Raw genomic sequence first — 8,426 nt, 5'->3', positions numbered from 1 at the left:
TTTCACCTATATACTAATGTATCCAGATGTATGCACACATATATATATATATATATATATATATACACACATAATTTATTTGTTTATTTATATATTACAGGTATTTATAAACCGCCCAAAATTTACGCAGTGCTTGAAATACTGCACAATCACATCAGTTCCTGCCCTCAAGGAGCTTACAATCTAAGGCTATTGCGCGTGTGCAGTATTTAAAGCACTGTATAAATTGTGAGCGCTATATAACTATAGCCTTCATCACAATAGAGGTAAGGTGTATGTATTACATACTGTAGCTTCACACAACAATGTTTTTCCATTGCTATGATTCCATAACATTGGTTGTTTGAAATAACCCTGCAAATTAGTCTTATAGAATTATGCAAAACCTATTTAAAATTCAACTGATGTCATAGCTAAACATCATTTTAATTGGCCTGTGCCTTTGTCACAATAGAGGCAAGGCGTGTGCATTACAAACTGTAGCTCAATACAATTATGTTTTCCATTACTATGACTCCATAACATTTTTAGTTTACAGTATATTTGGAATTATGCAAAGCCTATAGAGAATTCAGCTGCTGTCACAGCACAACAGAGCTAAACACAGGCTTCTGTTTCCATCCGATTTGTTCAGGAGGTGACAGGAGATGATGGGAAGTCCGTCTACCATGCTGATAATTAGGGAAGGAAGTAATGCCCTTATATGGTGGATTGCACAACCTCTGTGTTCACATAGAAGAAAGTCATTTTCAGCAGAGTGCTGAAAGAGAAATGTTTTTCACATGTGGCAGAATGCAGGTATACTCTAAACAATCAATTCCAGTTATACAGCATATTTTTCTTTGTAGAACTTGCTTTTCTAGTTTTGTGTAGGTACGTGAAACATATAGAGCACTTATTGGGGCAAAATGTGAGCTTCGGGCACTTTGTTCTCAGGTTAAAGACAGTAGTAATCATCTGCAGGAATTTTCCCATAAAATGAATAGGCGCTGACAGAAACCATTGTAGTAACACAAAAGGAAGTTTGTCTAAAATACATCTACACATGTTCAGAATATCTCATCTGCCTCTGGACGCACAGATTTCTATTGTATTTAAAGCAGAACTCCAGGTAATTTTTTTCTTAACCCATGCAGTGGGGCTATCCCCGCACTGCAAGAGTTAAGTGCTCGTTTGTGTCTAGGTGCTAAAATAAAAAGTTATGCTCACCTGAACCTTGGAGCTGCCCGTATGTTACAGCACTCCCTAAAGCATGTCTCCTCCTCTGCTGCAGCAATACACCGTATAGAACATAACTCAAGGATCCTTAAGGTGGCCATACACTTTACAACTATCGCAAGACCTTAGTCTTGCGATGGTTGTAAAGTACTTAAAAAAACGTACGATCTGCCCATCTTGGACAGGCAGATCGTACTCTCGATCATCGCAAGCCCGCCCCAATGAGGGGCGGGCTTACAATGACTGTAATGAGGGGCGGGCTTACGATGACTGCAAACAGGCAGTGTGCGCGTGCGCACACCGGCCCGTTCGGCAGTTGTCGAACCAGCAGGCCACTAACTCGCGGAGAATCGTACGATTCCCGGCGGGTTTTCTAGCATGCTGGTTCGACAGAAGACGTGCGCCGGTACAGTAGAAACGGTCACACGCCTTCCATACACTGCATGATTATCGTACGATCGCGGGATTTCCCGCGATTCTCGTCCGAGAATCGTGCAGTGTATGGGCACCTTTAGACTGCTGCAGTGGAGGAGGAGAGAGACTCCAGAGACCGGTCTAAGACCAAGCTGGCTCAGAGGATTGGGAGAGTATAACTTTTTTTAGCACCTATACACAAACAGACACTTAACCTTGCAGTGCAGGGATAGCCCCACTGCAAGGATTAAGAACCATTTTGCCCAGAGTTCTGCTTTAAACGCAAGAATCCTGAATATTCCTAAAAGCAGTTAAACACTCAGTATCAATTATACCATTTAAAATTAGTACACGCATTTATATGTGCTTAGAAATGTTCTATAAACAAATATACAGTATATGAATATACAGTATGTCACTGCCAGTGTGAATTAGGTTTATTTATTTATTTTTGTTGACAAACACACTTTTTGCTGGTGGAATCACTGACTTGATCAGGGGGTGGGATTGATCAGGTACCTCATGAGCTCTGAAAGCCTTATGTCAGCTGCTCTAAGAAATGAATACTCATAATTCATAAATTAAGCTGGCTATACACAAAGTGAACTTCTTCCATGTCCTGCTGCAGTTACTTTTCCAGTATTCTGACAGCAATGAGCAAGGCCATAGGAAGGGTGAGGCGAGTGAGGCACTAGGCATAGCTGTGAGGGGGTGCAACCAGGCCTGTTGCGATGGCAAGCACGGGCCACCATGGCAACAGGGGTGCCAGGCAGCCAACACAGCTCAGGGCAGTAGGACGTTGAAGGGTGGCACAGCCAGCAGCTTCTACTTAGATTCCCGCTGCTCTCCCCTGCCTGTATGGACAGAGGCAGCAGGAATCCAAGGAGAAATGGAGCGCTGCAGGCAGCAGGGGGAGGGGGTGGGGAAGGAGGGAGCTGTCATCAGGATGGCCAAGAGGTGAGGAGGAGAGGCAAGGATCTGACAGCTGGCGGGTCTCTCTCTCCTCACCGCTCGGTCATCCTGAAGTGACATTGATCCCCACCGCCAGCTTCAGTGCTTCATTTCTCCTTGGATCCCCGCTGACTCTGCTCATACAGGCAGGGGAGAGCAACAGGGATCCGAGGAGAAGCTGCAGCGTGCTATTTACTGATACTCTGTGCAGAGCAAACACTGGAGTGATTAACTGATCACTCCAGGGTTTGTAAACAACTGTGGACTCAAAGTACTATGAGTCTACAGTTAGGAATGAACAGGAAGTGCTTTACATCACTTCCTGTTCATTCATGAGTTTCTCAATGGGGAGAAGCATTCACTATAGAGGCTTCTACCCATTGATAACTGGATGATAGTAAATATTTAAATATCACCAGTTTCTGAATGAATGGGAAGCCACTGTACTGAGTGATTTCTAATTATTTAGAACAGAGGCTGCAGAAAAAGAGGTTGAGGACTATGTGTCCTCAATTTTCCAAAAGGACATTTTTTTTCCAAAAGGAAAAAGTCAGGGGTCTGTTTATCTCCCTGATATTTCCCCAAAGCCCCCCCCCAACAGTAAAAAAAATAAAATAAAAAATAATAAAAAATAAATGTAAAAAAAACACACAACCCACCACCCCCCACCCCCTTTTTCCCCCCCCCCAACACACACACAAATTATTAGACATGTGCAAATACTAAAAATTCATTTTGGACTAAATGAACGGTGTGCTGTCACAATAGTTATATAAAATATAACAATTCATAGTCATGGTTAATATTCATACAAATGTTAGATGAGAATGTATGTAGTTTATTTTCCTTAGGCCTTATATTGTGAGTAGCATTATAGTTGGTTCCTGTGCTGCCATCTTGTGGTCCTTCTGGTTATTGCACGTTTTTCTGCGATCCCACCTATTTGTGATGTATTTCCCCTTTCTTGTTAGTACGAGCCACGAGTGTCATAGCTGACAATAACATGACCACATGTTAATCTGCATTGCATGCTTGGAAACATTACTATCTCCGACCTTCAAAAACCATCTGTTCATTCATCTGACGTATCCTGTTGTTTGCTGTAACTAACCTGCTGCAAGCAATAAAGCAATCGTGGATGAAACGGTATTTGGTGAGTTCAGCTATCTGATAAGGATTGTCCGCAGTGATTATCTGCTTATACGGGCCAGGCATAGAGGTCTCAGCAAGGGATAAATAGCTAATACAACAATCGTAGTCAGAATAAACGGAAACTAAAAACGTTTTCATTACTTTCGTCAAACGAAACAAATGTTTATGCTATTTCGGATTTGGCCACTAGGTGACATCACGCGCCTGTTGGGCGGGCACAATTTTTTGTTCTAGCCTCGGGTGCAAAAGGAGCAAGCTACGGCTCTGGTCATGGGACCTGACTGTCAGAATACAATAGTCATCAGGGAAGTTCTTTAGTGTGGACCACACGCATGCAACTGTGTGCACCATATTGTAGTGTATGTTATGCACATGTGCTGTAGTGCTTTGTTAGAACACATCACAGTGCATGGTTTTCTTTTTTTTCCCTTTTTTTTTTTAAAAAGCCATTCAATTCAACAACATGGCAGTGCATGGGGAAGTGATTAAGGGGGTTATTCACTAAGCTGCCTGAAGGCAGGCTAATGAATAACTGAACAGAGGCAGGGGTGGACTGACCCAGTCGGGCACGCGACCAGCATGGGGCTCGTCAGGGCCGACCTTAGGGGTGTGCGAGCTGTGCCGACACAGCTCGTCCTGGGGGTGGCTTCTCTCCCCCTCACAGCTGGCCATCCGATATGACAGCTCTCCCTCATCCGCCCCCCCACTGCAGGGGGGGGCGCGCAGGAGGGAGCGCTGCCTGCTGTCAGGATGGCCGAGCGGTGAGTAGGAGAGAAGCCGCGCCCGCAGCTGTCAGGATGGCTGTTTCAGGATGACAGCGGCTCTGTGCGTGGCAGAGCGGGTCACATCCATACAGCGTGCACACATGTAAACAGTTGATCCCGGGAGGGATCCGCTGCGGCGTCTCAGTATACCGCGAACTGTAGCTCGCGGTATACTGAGCTTAGGGTGACGGGAGGACGCTAGTTTGTGTCCTCCCGTTACCCTAAGGAGAACTATGGGGAAAAGCTCTGACCCCATAGTTCTCCTTTAAATGTGTTTTGATGCATTGCTATGGACTTCTATGGGCCTCTCAAAGCACAAAAACTCAGAACAAAATGGGCACTTCAGCTTTTCAAAAATATGCTGCAATTCAGTGCAGAGTTGGGAACAGGCCTTATTTTTAGTATTGAGAGGCTGAAAACATGTGTTTGTGCGTGTTAATTATTAGCTGCTCCCATCAGAGTGCCCCCTTACATTAGTTATTCCCATCGGATTGCCCCCATACATTAGTTGCCCCTGTCAGAGTGCCTCCTATCTTTCATAATTAAAGGAGAACTATGGGGTCAGGGCTTTTCCCCATAGTTCTCCTTAGGGTAACAGGAGGACACAAACTAGCGTCCTCCCATGCTCAGTATACCGCGTGCTACAGCTCGCGATATACTGAGAAGCCGGAGCAGATTCCGACATCGATGTCGAGATCCGCCCAGCTGTATCTGTTGCACTTTGTAAGAAAGTATATTACTGACGTGGAAGAATCGCACAGCAAAAATGTCAAAAGTGTGTCAGTCATTTACGAACAGAAACTAAAAACAAGCTCAGTCATGAAGGGGTTAAAATCATAACCTGAACTGTTAAATGATTACAATACCCTACTAAGAACTCCAAGAAGGTGTATCATGTTAAAGCTAAAAAAGATAAGGCATTATTATAAGAAATCCATCATATGCAATCTGACTTTGACGGAGCACAAATCAGAAGAAAGACTGGCATTATTATTCAAAAGCCTTAAAACATCATTATTTTACCCCAGGTAGATCTAGATATCCAGGAATTAAAGTTCCTATTTGTGTCATATACAGTATATTTGCAAAATGTTGACATCAGGAAGTAGGACAAACATGCCTGCAAATCTCCCTAAGGTCTAGTTCACACGAGCATTGATAGGAAAAAATAGTTTAATGCTCCTGAAAGGTATGTTGGATGCCGCCGAGCGGTGTACCAAGCAGAATAGCAAATAGTGAAAAAATAATTTTAAAAAAAAGTTGAATATTTAAAAAAAATTAAGTAAATATTACATTTACATTTAATAAAGATTTTCTAAAAAAGAAAAAAAATAATTAAAAAACAATTGGGCGGAGCGAGCAGTTACAGCTAGCTCCGCCCAACTGCTAGTGTCTTCTAGCAGGTCCCAATCAATGACTAGCCCAGTTGTTATTATTTAATGACAGATTAGCATCCCCAGGTCACTTGATCTGTCATTACAACTGGGCGGAGCCAGCCATGAGATCATGGCTTGCTCCGCCAAGCTGTCATTTGCGGGGCTTAGGGCAGGTCGTTCGACCCGCTTTGGCTGACACTTTGGCTCAGTCGAGCCGAAGCAAATGCTTTCGGCTCAGCTCAGTGGCTTGGCCGCCTTCGGCTGCTGTACGGGCTATTGTGAACAGACCGTACAGCAGCCCTTCGGTTCGACCGAACCGAAGGGCTCCGGCGGCTGAAGAGAGCCAAAGGATCAGCCGAAGTTATGGCTGGATCCTTCGGCTCCTTTGTGAATAGCCCCCATACTGTTCATGAGATCTGTACAATATGTTGACTTTGTCACCTTTCCCTCTTGCATTGCTGCCCAGTCCAGCTGTTTACATACTCTCCAGGCACTGTGCTATAGTATATGTCTGGCTATTGTCTATCAAATATGGCACTGTAATTATTATTTTTTTCAGCATAACAACGATCTCAGCTCTGCAATGTGGGGCTGTGGTTTTGAAGTGCTTTTGTGCAGTCTGGGTTAACAGCTTTTGAAACTTTGTAAACAAGACATCGTAGTACTAAAAATAAGATCACAAAATCACAATAAGGTCATAGGTGCTCTAAAACATGTTTTGCCACTGTTTGCCAAATTGTATTCTGGCATTTAATGCTACATAAAAAATGTGGTGTATTTGCAAAAGCTTACTAATAAAGACTTTTGTTTTGAGTGGACATGTATAATATTGGATTGCTGCTGCTGTATGTAAGGTCAGATAAAAATCAATGTGACACAAACACAATGCAATTTGTCCATGAATACTTCATGATCCACTGTCAATTTAAATTCTAGATATTAGCTGCACAAAGCATTCAGAGAGCTTCAACCATGCAAAATGTATGCCCCCTTGAAACGAGGCCTAATTTATGATTTTCCAGAATGTGATGACTGGATAGTGTAGGTTTCACTCATAATTGGGGAATCCTGGAATGTAGTAATGAGTAAAGAGAAAGAAAACACGTGGCAAAACTAAACATACATGAATAACAATCCTATTAATCATCTTTATAGGATGCAATCAAAAATCTTCAAGCTGGTACATGGAGAACCTTTAATAAATTTAGATAAAGATAGTTTTTTCTTGTTTCTCTCTCTCCTTCCCTCTCTTTTTGCTCTTCAGAATCTTTTTAGGTCTATTCACACCAGTAAGCGGCTGGTGTGTTCTTGTACCATGTGAAACCACATGGTTTTGGTGCATTTTGGTGTGTTAGCAGCCATGCAATTTGAAAGGACTACATTAATGCAATGCACATACAACCAGCATGCGGTTGTATTAGTTTTCTTTTTTTTTCCCACTCTTTTTCATTTCCTTTCACCTGGTATTACTGTGAACAATATACTGCCTGCCCCTGGGTGGCTACGCTCACCTCACCACAGCATCTATGGAGGGAGCCATGGTTGCCACCAAGGCTGGACTTTAAACAGGTCTTTCTTTGTTCATCTCGATTACATGGGGTCTACATGCAGCATACAAAATAAAGTTAAGATTGTTTTGCTATTTTTTCAGCTTGCAGGAAGTGACAAGGACACTGCGTTGCTGGCAAGATCATCAGCTTTTTACTGCTTGTTTTAAATGTTCTTAGCCTGAAAAATTACAACTACAGCCACCACATTTGGAAGGAACTGGGGAGCTGAAATATATATAACATTTTTGTTCTTTACTGCTGCATGCTTTTGGCAGTTCATTGAGGCCCATTCACTCTAGCTCATCTTGATGGGCTAGTGCAGGGGTAGGCAACCTTGGCTCTCCAGCTGTGCTGAAACTACAAATCCCATAAGGCATTGCAAGCCACAGGCATGACTCCCAGGGGCAGAAGCATAATGGGATTTGTAGTTTCAACACAGCTGGAGAGCTAACGGTTGCCTACCCCTGGGCTATTGTGTTGTGGCAGCACACTGCTGGAGCTATCACTGTTTACATTTTTCTTTTTTTTGTAACTTTATCGATAATGTACGATGTGTATACTCCATTCAGGTCCCTGCACAGTAGAATGGTGACATCTAGTGTGCTGTGAATAAATTGAACATGCTGCAGTTTTTCCACAGTGCCGACACCTATCACACCAGCATTGTGATATGAACAGGGCACATAGTAAACAACTGTGTTCTATGTGGCCTAGTGGTGACCTGCATTGATCTGGTACAGAAAAGCACTGTGTTTGTGTGTACAGGGCCTTAATGTACTAAAGCCAGAGATAACTTGGTAACTAACATTTTCGGAAGGTCAGCAATGGCAGTCTACATATTTCTCTTAGTTCATCATTGAATTAAACAAATATTAGGAGGATAGTGCCCATAATATTCCTACTATAGCCAATTACACTCAGTTGTGAAATGTGGCTAGAGTAAGCTTACCAGATTTTCATAATACGGTACATAAAAAATATAATAAAGGGGGAGGCAAGAG

Source organism: Nanorana parkeri, unplaced genomic scaffold, assembly GCF_000935625.1.
Source record: "Nanorana parkeri isolate BGI_ZX_2015 unplaced genomic scaffold, ASM93562v1 scaffold1540, whole genome shotgun sequence".
Taxonomy (NCBI): domain Eukaryota; kingdom Metazoa; phylum Chordata; class Amphibia; order Anura; family Dicroglossidae; genus Nanorana; species Nanorana parkeri.
Note: the sequence above shows the minus strand (reverse complement) of the source record.